At 42.6% G+C, this 14,550-nt stretch overlaps 1 protein-coding gene across 7 annotated transcripts in view; it reads right to left on the bottom strand.

The window, feature by feature from the left end:
• The window catches only part of Traf3 (TNF receptor associated factor 3), a 120,506-nt gene that overhangs the window by 94,861 nt on the left and 11,095 nt on the right, over window positions 1–14,550 (bottom strand). The window lies entirely within an intron of this gene.

Here is a 14,550-nt window from a genome sequence, read left to right as displayed (position 1 = left end):
CAGATTAATTAATGGTAAAATATGAAGGTACAAAAGGCAGAGAGAAATGGGCGACCACTCAAAGCCATTCTATAAGCAAGCAAGGACCCACTGGCTCCATCTCTCAAACCCAATCCCAACAAGAAAATTCCATTCAGAGTTCCAAGTTAGTCATTAGTTTCCACTACTATTCTTGTACCATTTACTAGTTTCTAATTAAACACTTGTGCTAAATGCTATTTATTTTACTTATTTTTTTTGAGACAGGATCTCACTGTATAGCTAAGGCTGGCTTGGAATTTGATACTGCTCAGCCTGGCTTCAAACCCACTATTTTCCTGTCTTGGCCTCCCAAGTCCTGGGATTACAAGTATATGCCATCATACGTGGCTTAGACACTTTTTTCATCTCTACTCTCTGAGATAGGTACTGTTACCCCTATTTCTAGATAAACATATACTCCAGAGGTGAAGTCATTTGCCCAAGACCCATGGTCACTTGGGCAAGACAGCCCGCACCCGGCATTCCCACTGTTAATCACCACACCACCCTTGTCCCTGGAGATACCCAGGTATGCATCATCTAGACAGAAAGAGAAGTAAAAAGTTGAGGGTCTGCCATCTCTCCCACATTTAATGCCCAACAAAAATCCCATCACCATCATGCAGTGGCCCCTGCAATCCCAGCACTCAGGAGGCTTAGGTATGAAGAATGAATTCCAAGCCAGCCTGGGCTACACAGTGAATCCCTGTCTTTAAAAAAATTCCTAGCTTCTATAAAAAGCTAGGCAGGAGACCAGACCAAGAGCATGAGCCACCTTCTAACATGTCTTCTTCTCTTGCCTTGAATGTCAATCACTTAAGTGGCTGGGGAAGCAGGCACTTTCCATCTATTCATGCTTTCTTTCTAGAACTATTTTCCAAGCTGTGCTGGCAAGTTCCGTGTCATATGACATTTGTCTTAGTTAGGTTTCTATTGCTGTGATAAATGCTGTAACCAAAGCAACTTAGGGAAAAAAGGGTTTAGTTTAGCTTATAGATGTAGTCCATGTGACAGGAAGTCAGGGCAGGAATTCAAAATGGGAACCTGAAGGCAGGAAGTGAAGCAGAGACCATGGAGGAGTGCTACAGACTGGCTTGCTCCTCATGGCAAGCTGACTCAGCCTGCCTTCTTATAGCACCCAGAACGATCTGCCCAGAGGTGGTACTGCCCAATGTGAGCTGGGTCCTCTTCTATCAGTCATCAATCAAGAAAATGCCCCACAGGCTTACCCACAGGCCAGTCTGGTGGGGCATTTTCTCAGCTGAGGTTCCCTCTTCACAAATGACTCTGGTTTGTGTCAAGGCCATGTAAACTAGATAGTGTAATATTTTTACCTCCATAACACCTAGCCAAGCGACCTCACAGACTAGATGATGCATACCCATTGTGGGTTCAATTTACTTCTGATTCACTCAGCCTGATTTACAAAAAACATTGCAGTATCTGAAAGACAAAGCCTGGCATACAAAATTTATATGTGCTGGGAAAATAGGAATGAAGCAGTGAAGTGAAGCCACACAAATGGAAGAATTGGGAGAGCACCAACAACTGCTTTGGTGAATGCCTTCTAACTCCCTGAATTTTACACACACTGACACATACCAATGTTGCCTAAGCTAACAGACCCATAAGATGGGCATCTATAACACCAATCAGTCTCTTATCCAATGGTGTTGTCAGGTGTGTTTCAGAGTTCAGAATATTTTTGGATTTTTAGAAAGGAAATATTTTTTGTGTACACTATATAGCACTTCCAGGTAAGTCTGGGATAATTTCCAGGAGAAAACACACTAAACTGTCTGCAGAGAAATACAGAAATATTCCCATGATTCACATGAAGTGGAACAGAGTCTAAGCAGCCTCCCCTAAGTTCAGTTCTGATGGTACAAACAAACCTACGGAAAAATTTGTTTTCAGAGGTTCTGAAGTTTCAAAATTGTGGCTGAGGAGTGGATGTCTGCATATCCATACTCATTTTGTGAGCAAGGGCCAGAGGCTCAGGAAGGCTGGTAACCTGCTCAGATTCATGAATGCTTTGAAGGACAGGTCTTGACTCACACCCCAACACAGTACAGTGCTTCTCGCACTGAATGCACAGGGGCTGAGATGGAAGCTGTGGATCATGCGGACCTGTGCGTATGTATTTCTCAAGAACTGAATAGAGAACGTTCATATAGCAAAGGCTCTTAGCCTGGTTAAGCATCATGTCATCTCTTGGGAGCTCTTAAAAAGTGATTTTTTAAAAAACAGCATCTCAAAATAGAGCCCAGGCTGGTCTCAAACTCATGATCTTCATACTTCCACCTCCTGAATATTACAGAGGTCAGGATAGAGATACAGCTCAGTGGTAAAGCACTTGCCCAGCATACATAAGGCCCTGGGTTCAATTCTCAATACCACACACACAAATAACAGGTATATACCACCATGCCTTTTTCAAAGAACCACCAAACTCCTATTTCTTGTCTTCCCTGACAGAAATGATCTGGAGTAGAGTCCACATTTTTGTGGTTATTTCTGATAGCTGTAATATGCAGTCAGGAATCAGAAATACCAGACCAAACTATTCGGAGAAGCCACTATGGAACAAGCCTGAGAAAGCGTCTGCACATCCTGTCAGGGAGTCCCCACGGAATCCATACTTCCATCAGAGAAGCTGGGAGGCTTCCAATGATGACCATGAAGTGACATTAAACTCTTCAGAGATGGAACATCCCCAGCATCAAAGACTCTAGACCATTTGTACTTTTTCCTTTCTCTGAATACAACAAACTCCTAATCATACCTCCCGAAGGCCATCAAGTCCTTACCAATAGGCACAGAAATGTGAAACCCAGAAATCCCGCTGCCTGGCAGCTGACGACAGAACAAATCTTAGCAGCAGAAAAGAAGGTTTGGCAGTTATGTTGGTGCTACTTTGTAGACATGAGCTTATTAACTGAGTAGACTCTGTGCACACTGGTCAAAGTGTGAATTTTACAACTATGCTCACCAAATTCTAATCTCAAAATAGACCTTAGGTTCATCCAGCCAGCTCCTCCAACATCTAGTACCCAAATGGTAACCTGCAATATGACCCCAACATTGTCACCCTCTTTTAAATTTTTTTATTATTATTCTATGTCTATGAGTGTTTTGCCTGCATGCATGACTGTGCACCATGTGCACGCCTGTATCCATGGAACCCAGAAGAGCATGTCAGATTCTCTAAAGTGGACTTACAAACAGTTGTAAGCTGCCATGTGGGTACTGGAAATTGAAGCCAGATCCTCTGGAAAAGCAGTCAGTGCTCTTAACCACTAAGCCGAATCGCCAGCCCCCATCACCCTAATTCTTAGCCACAGTCTCCCAGATGTGTCTCACATCACTCCTTCTGTCTTCTATGTGTACTCTGTCCCAGTTTCCACCCTAACATCAGTTTTATTTGGTAACATTTCCCATGTAGTCTGAACAGGTCTCCTAGCCTGATCTAAGCATCAGTTTGCTAGCTTAGCTTATGATCTGGGCACTCTACATTTCCATTCTACTGACCTTTACATAAAGCACAATATTCCAAACTCAGTAGCTTAATACATATTGAACTACAAATGTTCAGTGGGCATAGCCCACCTTCTCTCTCTGAATTGAAAAATATAACTTTAACCTTAAATACCTTTGTTTGTTTGCTTGCTTTTTTGTTTTGTTTTTTGTTTTTTCGAGACAAGGTTTCTCTGTGTGGCCCTGGCTGTCCTGGCACTCTGTAAATCAGGTTGGCCTTAAACTCAGAAATCCGCCTGCCTCTGCCTCCCGTGTTGGGAGAATAAAGGCATCCGCCACCACTGTCCAGCTTAGACAGCATTTGTTTTTTCCTGAAGCAGGGTTTCTCTGTGTAGCTTTGCGCCTTTCCTGGAACTCACTTTGTAAACCAGGCTGGCCTTGAACTCATAGAGATCCGCCTGCCTCTGCCTCCCGAGTGCTGGGATTAAAGGTGTGCGCCACCACTGCCCAGCTAAACAGCATTTTTTTATCTTTGTGGTAGGTGTGTTTATGATGAGCTTATTATTTTATTGCCACAGTAACTGTGAAAGTCATCTAGATATGGCTAAATCGTAGGACCCTTCCAAGAAAATGGGTTTCAACAGGGGCTACAAGAATTGCCAAAAGTCACAAGGACTGGTGGCCCACTTGGCTGCTGCCCCCCTGCTTTGACTCTTGTCCCTTCACCATACAGCCTTATCAGGCAAGAGGATACGCTCCCTAGAATTAGCTCCTTTTCTTGTTGCTGTGACCAAAGTCGTGTGACAAAAAGCCAAGTGTTTATTCTAGCTTACATTTGAGGAGGCAGTCCGTCATGGCAGGGAAGGCATGGACGAGAGAGAGAGAGAGAGAGAGAGAGAGAGAGAGAGAGAGAGAGAGAGAGAGAGAGAGAGAGAGAGAGAGAGAGAGAATGAGAATATTTTGGTACTCAACTAGCTCTCTCCTCGTGTGTGCGCGTGTGTATGCATGTGTATGCGTGTTAAGTGTGTGTGTGTGTGTGTGTGTGTGTGTGTGTGTGTGTGTGTGTGTGTGAGTGTTTTAAACTTAGTCCAAAACCCTATCACATGGGATGGTGCTACCTACACTAGGGTGGGTGTTTCCTCTTCAGTTAACCTTCTCTGGAACCTCCTTCACAGACACATCCATATCTGTTCCCTAGGTGACTTAAATCCTGTCAGGCTGAGCATCACAATTCCATGTCTCTTTAACTTGACACCCAAATTATATGTCACATTAAATCAAATATTCCACTTCTGGCTCCTAAAGTTTGTTTTTAATCTCATAATGAAAATACAGTTGGTCATCTCTTCCATCTCTAAAAGTTTCCATTGTCTTTTAACAATCCCACAATTGCTCAAGTCTATTCTGAGACTCAAGACAATCTCTTATCTATGAGTTTATGTTAAAAAAAAAAAAAGTTTTTCATATGGAAAAACAAAAGACCCAGGATAGCTAAAAGAATCCTATATGATAAAGCAACCTTTGGAGGCATCACCATCCCTGACCTCAAACTCTACTATAGAGCTATAGTAATAAAAACAGCTTGGTACTGGTATAAAAACCGACATACGGACCAATGGAATCGAATTGAAGACCCTGACATTAATCCATGCACATATGAACACCTGGTTTGTGACAAAGGAGCAAAAACTATACAATGGAAAAAAGAAAGTATCTTCAACAAATGGTGCTGGCATAACTGGATGTCAATATGTAAAAGATTACAAATAGATCCATATCTGTTACCATGCACAAAACTCAAGTCCAAGTGGATCAATGACCTCAACATAAATCCAGTTACACTAAACTTAATAGAAAAGAAAGTAGGAAGCACTCTTGAACGCATTGGCACTGGAGACCATTTCCTAAATAAAACACCAACAGCACAGACCCTGAGCACAACAATTAATAAACGGGACCTCTCAAAACTGAGAAGCTTTTGCAGGGCAAAAGACACAGTCAATAAGACAAAAAGACAGCCAACAGAATGGGAAAAGATCTTCACCAACCCCAAATCTGACAGAGGATTGATCTCCACAGTATATAAAGAACTCAAGAAACTAGACATCAAAGTACTGAACAGTCCAATTAAAAAATGGGCTAAAGAGCTAAACTGAGAATTCACAAAACAAGAACTACAAATGGCTGAAAGACATTTAAAGAAATGCTCAACATCCTTAATCATCAGAGAAATGCAAATCAAAATGACTCTGAGATACCACCTTACACCCGTTAGAATGGCTACGATCAAAAACACCAATGACACTCAATGTTGGAGAGGATGTGGAGCAAAGGGAACACTCCTCCACTGTTGGTGGGAATGTAAACTTGTACAACCACTGTGGAAATCAGTATGGCGGTTTCTCAGAAAATTAGGAATCGAACTACCTCAAGACCCAGCCATCCCACTCTTGGGCATATACCCAAGGAATGCTGATTCATACCATAAAGATACATGCTCAGCTATGTTCATAGCAGCACTATTTGTAATAGCCAGAACCTGGAAACAACCTAGATGCCCATCAACGGAAGAATGGATGGAAAAAAATGTGGTACATATACACAATGGAGTACTACTCAGCAGAGAAAAACAATGAAAGCATGAAATTTGCAGGCAAATGGATGGAATTAGAAAAAATCATCCTGAGTGAGGTAACCCAAACCCAGAAAGACAGTCATGGTATGTACTCACTCATAAGTGGATTCTAGATATAAAATAAAGAACAATCAGACCACAACCCATAGAACCATGGAGGCTATATATATATAGCATGGAGGTCCCTAGGACGACTGTGGCTTATAATAAAATTCGGTTTTACTCAATTATTGAAAAATGGAAACACATGAACTATGAACCAAAGGCTGAGGGGCCCCGAGCTGGATCAGGCCCTCTGAATAGGTGAGACAGTTGTTTGGCTTGATCAGTTTGGGAGGCAACTAGGCAGTGGGACCAAGTCCTGTGCTCATTGTATGAGTTGGCTGTTTGAAACCTGGAGCTTATGCAGGGACACTTGGCTCAGTCTGGGAGGAAGGGACTGGACCTGCCTGGACTGAGTCTACCAGGTTGATCGCAGTCCTGGGGGGGGGGGGGGATTTGCCCTGGAGGAGATGGGAATGGGGGGTGGGCTGCAGGTAAGGGGAGGGTGTGGGAGGGGGGAGAATAGGGGACCCCGTGGCTGATATGTAGAACTGAATGGTATTGTAAAATAAAATAAATAAATAAGAAAAAAAAAGTTTTAAAAAGGTAGCTAGTCCCAATATACAAAGGTACAAAATAAACATTTCCCATATCAAAATGGAGGATTGGGGGCATAGTAAGGAGACAGCAGGACAAACCAAGATCCATATTCCACAAGGCAAACATCAAATCCTGAGGCTCCCTGCCCAGAACATCATCTGGACCCCCACAGGCTAGACCAGCACTGGGTTTTCAGTTGTGCCACCTGCTGCACACACAGCCTCTAGAGGAGCTGCTTCATTCTGTGTCCCCACTGTTCTCAGTAGACATTCCTGGGCCTCAGGTGCAGTTCAGGCTTTACCACCACAACCTCCTACCATGACCTCTTGGGCCTCATTGTAGGAAATCCAACCCTACCAGACACTGTGTGGCTTCAACAGCTTTCTGGATCCTTGGTGCAAGCTGCCTTCATTACTTCATAATTCTTGCATTTTTCATGCCTGAAAAACACATGGACAATAATGCCAAGTCCTGCTGCCAGCTGAAGATATAGTCTGACCCCCTTCTACCACAGCTAAACTGGCTTCTCTGTGCCTTGAGGGCTGAACCTGGGAGAACTCTAGAGGTTTGTTTTCAAGCAGGAAATCCCTTCCTTGGCATTAGCAATCTGGTCTCTCTTTCAAATGAATCTCCATTTTCATTGATTACAACCATCTTCTGGGTGGGGGTCTACTCTCAGGGCATGGCTCCTCTACTGTCTGCATATTCTGAGGACTCTTCAATAGTGCTTATCTTGTCAATAGGTATAGCTGCTTCTTCTACACCAACCTCCACTGAAACTTTAGACTTACTCAAATTCTGTCTTCACCAAACTACAGACGTTATTTCTGTTCTTCCTCGACGTAAGTCTGAGAAAGAGTAGTAAACAGTACTCACACCAGTCTTCATGCTATGCTGGGTTAAATCTCCCTACACCAGCTGGGCATGGTGGCAAATGATCTGAATCCCAGCACTAGGGAGGCAAAGGTAGGAGGATCTCTGTGGCTAGCCTGAACTACACAGGACAGTCAGGACTACATAGAGAGACCTCAGCTCAATAAACAAACAAACAAATAAAATCCCTACAGCAAACAACTTATTGTATTTAAATTCAGCCACACTCAAGTTTTTAGAACATAAACAAAAAAGCAGACAGAATTTTTAATTTTTGGGGGGCCAGAATGTAACAATAATGGCCACTAGCCCAGTTCCCAGTAGGGTTCTTGGCTCCCTTAGAACCTACTGAGCAGTCTTTACCATCTACCTTTCTAGTAGCATTTGGTCGTCCATAGTTTTACCAGCATGGCCCATTAAGCCCTGGTTACAGCACCCTAGGGTTTCTCTAGCACACAACTCCAAACTCTTCCACATTCCTTCCCCCTAATCTAGTCACAAAGGCCTGTGAACCAAATGGCCAGATCTGCCCAGAAAGCAGCCCCACCCCTTGGCATCCTTATTCGGTACTGAATATACTTTCTCATTGCTGTGACCAAAGTCTTGACAAAAAGCAACTTAAGAAAAAAGTGTTTGTTTTACTTAATGGTTTAAAGGTACAGTGTGTCATGGCAGTAAAGGCACAGGTGTCAGCAGAATGAGATAACTGGTCACGGAACATCTGCAGTTCTATGAGAGGCAGAGAGAGACCGAAATGCTGGTGCTCAGGTGGTTCCTTCCTCTTTTCCATTGTATTCAGCCCAGGGCTCCAGGTCCTTGTGTTGGAGGCACCCACATTCGGAGATGCTGTTGTCACCTCAGTTAAACCTCTTTGGGAACATCACAGATAGACCTAGGGTATGTTTCCTAGGTGATTCTAAATCCAGACAAAGCCAACATGAAGAATAACCATCACAGCCCTCTACCCCAACAGTCCAGCCTCTACTCACTCACACAATGCACATGTCCAACACTCAGAAACAGGTCCATTACATAAGTCGGGTGGTGGTGTATGCCTTTGATCCTAGCACTCAGAGGCAGAGGCTGACACAGGAGGATCTCTATGCATTTGAAGACAGTCTTATCTACATAGCAAGTTCCGGGCCAGCCAGGACTACATAGTAAGACCTTGTCTTTTTTTTTTTTTTTAAAGGAAGCTACTGGCCATGATGACATGTGTAATCTAGGACTTGGAAAATAGATTTGGGAGGAATTCAAGGTGATTCTTGGCTACACACTAAGTCTAAGGCCAGCCTAGACTAAATGTGACCATGTCTCAAAAAGTTAAAGAAAAAAAAAAAAGCCATGCCTAGAAAAACAAAAGGCCAAAGCTTTACGCATGGAGGTGTGGTCTCAGACAGCTTTTCACAGGTTAAACCATACCTGATGGGTTTCACTTCAAGCGTAAGTGACTAAAACCTAAAGCAGTTCCTAAGAGCCCTAGGAAAAAATGAAAGGTTAGCTACATTAGTACACTGTAAATCAAGGCAAACCATGCTATAAGAACCAGAACTGAGAAATAAGGCAAGTTAAGGGCATGCATCAACTGTGTGAAATGTTGTTGGCCTTGCACCTCCATTACCATCCTCCCCAAAGACTAATTACCCAACTTTGGCCCCCATATTGGTCAGACCTGGGCCACAGTCACCAATCACACTGTGGTATAGAAAATCCTGAAGGCGATAGTGGATGAGGAAGGTACATGACATCAAATAATATGGCCAGAGGATTACCGAGAGCAAATATTTTGTCCCATATGATACTCCAAAACTGGCAAATTTAAAGAATTAAAAGGAAAAAACAATGAAAAGCAGACACCCTATTCAAAGCATATATTTATAACTTTATTGTGGCAAGAGACCTCAGACCATGTAGACCAGAAGTTCTTGACCTCAGAAGTCACAAAAGGGGAAGTAGAAGAACCCAGGGTTCCTTGAAATTCCCTATCAGTCATTCTGGTGTATCACACACTTAAAGAAGAACATGCTCTTCATTCATGCTTTTTGCACTGAAGGCAAGATGCCTAGAAGTGACTTGCTTGGGAAACAACACTAGTGACTTCCCGGCCAGAAATGTTGGGGCTCACTGTGCAGATGCAAACAGGCATGACTCTTCCCTCACAGAATCCAACACACAACTGCATGAGAGACATACTTCTAGTTTCATTATTTAACTCTACTCCTCATTCCCCTATGATGTCATCATCTGAGCTCTTGCTCAGATAAGTGTTGCAGCCATCAGCTGAAATAGGCTGAGAAGACAAGAGCCACAGAAAATGAAACTTCTATATTAGAGCTGATGCATACATCTCTGTGCACACTAACTGATCCCATCCTTTATATAGAAACAGCCACAGGTTAATTCTAATATGTCTCTAAGGAATTTGCTAAAATGATCTACATGAAAAGGAAATTTATGATATGTAGATTTACTATTATTTTCTCAATGAAGCTTTTTAAAGAACAGACAGAAGCTGGGGGCGGTGGCACACACACCTTTAATCCCAGCACTTGGGAGGCAGAGCCAGGCAGATCTCTGTGAGTTCGAGGTTGGCCTGGTCTACAGAGTGAGTTATGGAAAAGGCTCCAAAGCTACAAAGAGAAACCCTGTCTCAAACAACCGGGGGAAAAAAACCGACAGAAATATTGGCCATATGTGGTGGCACATGTCTTGAATCCCAGCACTTGGGAGGCAAAGGCAGGCAGATCTCTGAGTCTGTAGACCAGCCTGGTCTACAAAATGAGTTCTAGAACAGCCAAGGCTACACAGAGAAATCTGACTTGAAAATCCAAAGAGAACAGAGAGAAATACTAACTTAAATTTCCCAACACAAGTGTCAACTGATCTTGTTAAATCAACTCACAGGAAGGAAAGGATCACAGACCCAAAGCTGCCCTCAAACTACTGATCAAACTCTTAGAATCTGATCACAAGTGAAAGACCAAAGGCCAATGCTGAGTCCACCCTAGTGGTGCACCCTAAGATCCATCCACTTGGAGTGAAAAAGCAGGAGGGATTACAACTGCAAGGTCAGCCTGGGCTATACAGCAAGACCAGGGCTAGAAAAGAGAAAAGCAGCTCCTGATCTGTGAATGATCCATCGTATGAATGGGGACACTCCAGAGCTTACTTGTGAATTCATTCAGAGGTGTATCTGATAGCACTGCTGAGAGCACCATGCTACCTAAGCATCGTACATACAGTGGTGGGTGTTTACAAATCTTTACACTCTTCCCATTAAGAAGATCCCATCTGGGGGCTGGAGAGATGGCCCAATGGTTAAGAGTACCGACTGCTCTTCCAGAGGTCCTGAGTTCAATTCCCAACAACCACATGGTGGCTCACAACCACTTGTAATGAGACCTGGTGCCCTCTTCTGGCCTGCAAGGACACATGTAGGCAGAATACTGTATACATAATAAATAAAATAAATCTTAAAAAAAAGAAGAAGAAGAAGAAGAAGAAGAAGAAGAAGAAGAAGAAGAAGAAGAAGAAGAAGAAGAAGAAGAAGAAGAAGAAGAAGAAGATGATCCCATCTACAGTCCACCCTTTAAATCTGGAAGGGCTCTGGGGCAGGAACAACACTATACTGATTTCCAAACTCAGGTTTAAGGAAGGCAGCTCTTAAGAAAGATCACTGTCTACGAGTTCTGAGCAATCACACTCAGGAATGTGAGTCAATCAACAACAGCAACAGACCTGAGATCACAAAAAAGAAAGGAAAACACTGATCTAGACCTTCCAACCACACAGGCATGTGAGTACAACCACTGGATCCTTAAGACCAGCTCAGCCACCAGACAGATCCCAGTGAGTGACTTCAATCAGTGCTACCTGGAACAGAACCATACATATGAAGTATACCTTTTTCCTATCAAGGCATCAAGGACAGAGTTCCCTTCCTAATTTTCTATTGGTAGACACAGGATGATGGAGGTAATATCAGTCATGATTTTCCCAGCTGTTAGCCATTGGGGGAAACTCCTGACCTTACAGCCAATTCTATAGTGATGTGTTGGGAAGTATGGGAAATAAGCTATATGGTATCATCACCATGTCTGCTTTGAACCTTCCTAGAATTTTCTGTATGATTGGAGATTGGAGAGACCAGGTAACAAAATTCTACAAAAACACAATATACCTTTTAGTGACTTGATATCAAAGCAAAAGATATTAGAAGAAAACAAAGTTACAAACATAAGCATAAACGTCCTCAGCAGAACTGTGGCACATCATGCAATAACTATGAAAAGGATTGCATTCACGACAAACCAGGATTTACCCCAGGAATGCAAGGATGATTCAATACACACCATCACCAGGGCTAGAGGAACAACAACTCAGTCAGTAAAAGTGCTTGCCATGCAAGCAGGGGTACCTGAGTTTGATTCCACCACACGTAAGGCAGGTGCACAGGCAGGTGACTCGCTGACTAGCCAGCCTAGTCCAACTGGCAAAACTCAAGTTCCAGAGAGAGATCTTGGCTCAAAAAAGAAGGTAAATGATCTGAGAAATAATACCTAATGGTGATTTCAAGCCTCAGGTGCATGGTACCTACATAAACAAATATGCACATAGACTTATAAACACACACACACATACACACACACACAACATGCACACAGGCTCACACATACACGCACAAACATGCATAGGCTTGTACACACACACACAATCACTATAACAGTATACTAATAAGACAAAGAAAAAAATACATGTTCATTCTCAAACTACAAAAAGACTTGATAAAATTCAACAACCCTGGTGAGAGATGGTGAACACCTTTGATTCCGGCATGCAGGAGGGCCTATGTTAAGTTCAAGGCCAGCTTGGTCTACTAAGCGAGCTCCAGGACAACCAGGCCTACACAGAGAGACTGTGTCTCAAAAACAAAACAAAACCAGCAAAGTAGGAACGGAGAGGAACAAAAACTTCCTTACTTTAGCAAAGAGCCTTTAAGGATTTGTGTCAACCCCCACCCCAAGCTGGGGATCCAATCCAGGGCCCTACACAGGCTAAGCATTGAACCAGTGAGAGACCAAGTTTCCTATGAGATCAGGAGCAATCAATACAAGGATGCTCACCACCACTATGATTCTCATCACTATCCTGGATACTGAAGATGGAGTAATTGGGTAAGAAAAACAAAAGCATGAGGTTGGCCAGGTGGCGGTGGGGCACGCCTTTAATCCCAGCACTCGGGAGGCAGAGGCAGGTGGATCTCCATGAGTTTGAGCCAGCCAGGTCTACAGATCAAGATCCAGGACAGGCACCAAAACTACACAGAGAAACCCTGTCTTGAAAAACCAAAAAATAAAAAAAATTAAAAAAAAAACACATCAGGCTGGAAAGTGGATGTAAAGCATCTCTATTTGCATACAAGATGACTGAAGAAATTCCCACAGGGGCCTAGAGAGATGGCTCAGAGGTTAAAAGCACTGGTTGCTCTTCCAGAAAACCTGGGTTCAATGCCCAGAACCCACAACCATCTGTAACTCCAGTTCCAGGGAATCTGATGCCCTCTTCTGGCCTCTATAAGCACTAGGCATGCACACAGGGCACAGATATACACACAAACAAAATTCCCATATACATTAAAAAAAATATATCCCACAAAATATCTGCTACAGGCAACTCATGAACTCAGCACAGTTGTAGCACATCAAAACAGAACAAAAGAAAAACGTTGTGCTTCTATACATCACTAACAGCAATCCAAAATGAAAATAAAAAATTCTATTTACAGTAGAATCCACAAAAAACAAAATATTAAGGAATTAAAATCATCCAAGGAGTTGAATATTTATACACTGAAACTATAAGGTACTGATGAAAAATAAATGAAAGCAGGCTGGGCGTCTGCTCAATAGCAGAGCATTTGTCTAGCTCTCCTGAGGACCTCAGTTCAATCCCTAGCAGCACGAAGGAAGGGAAGGAGGGAAAGAAGGAAGGAAGAGGGAGCTGGGAGAGCAAGTGGGAAAACACCCATGTTCATGGAATGGAAGGCATCGTTAAGACAGTGACTCCAAAGCAATCTGATTCAGTGCAGCCCTATTAGAATTCCAGTAACCATTTTTACAGAAACAGAAAAGCAACCCTTACAACTCACATGAAACATCAAGGGGCTCAAAACTGTCAATACAATATTGGAAATGAAAAAGCTGGAATACTCTCATTTTCAAAGCTCACTACTTCAATATTTACTACAAAGCTACAACAATCAAAATAGTGTGGCGCTGACATTAGGATAGGCATACAGATCAAAAGAACAGACCTGAGTCCAGAAATAAATGTAAATATCTATAACCAATATATTTTAAACCTCTCTATGGGTTAAGAATAGTCTCCTCAAAAGCATGCTGGAAGAACTGTATAATCACCTACAAAACAAAACAAAAAAAAAAAAAATGAAGTGGGAACACTCCTACCGCAATCCACATACAAAAACAAACTCAAACTGGATCAAAGACCTAAATATAAAAACTAAGCCTATAAAACTCTTAGAAAACATAATGGTAAATCTTGATGGCTTAACAATAGATTCTCAGACTTGACACCAAAAGCACAAGTAACAAAAGAAAAAAAAAAAAAAAAAAGCCAGGCAGTGGTGGTGCACACCTTTAATCCCAGCACTCGGGAGGCAGAGGCAGGCGGATCTCTGTGAGTTCTCGGCCAGCCTGGGCTACAGAATGAGATCCAGGAAAGGCACAAAGCTACATGGAGAAACCCTGTCTCAAAAAAACCAAAAGGAAAAAAAAAAGAAAGAAAGAAAGAAAAAAAAAATGAACTCCAAATAAAACTTGTGCAAAGGATAATATCAACAAAATTTATGAAGCAGTCTACTAAATGAAAGAAAATAATTG

The sequence above is a fragment of the Peromyscus leucopus genome, chromosome 14 (genome assembly GCF_004664715.2).
Source record: "Peromyscus leucopus breed LL Stock chromosome 14, UCI_PerLeu_2.1, whole genome shotgun sequence".
Classification (NCBI taxonomy): domain Eukaryota; kingdom Metazoa; phylum Chordata; class Mammalia; order Rodentia; family Cricetidae; genus Peromyscus; species Peromyscus leucopus.
This window is presented reverse-complemented; position numbering and strand designations above follow the sequence as displayed.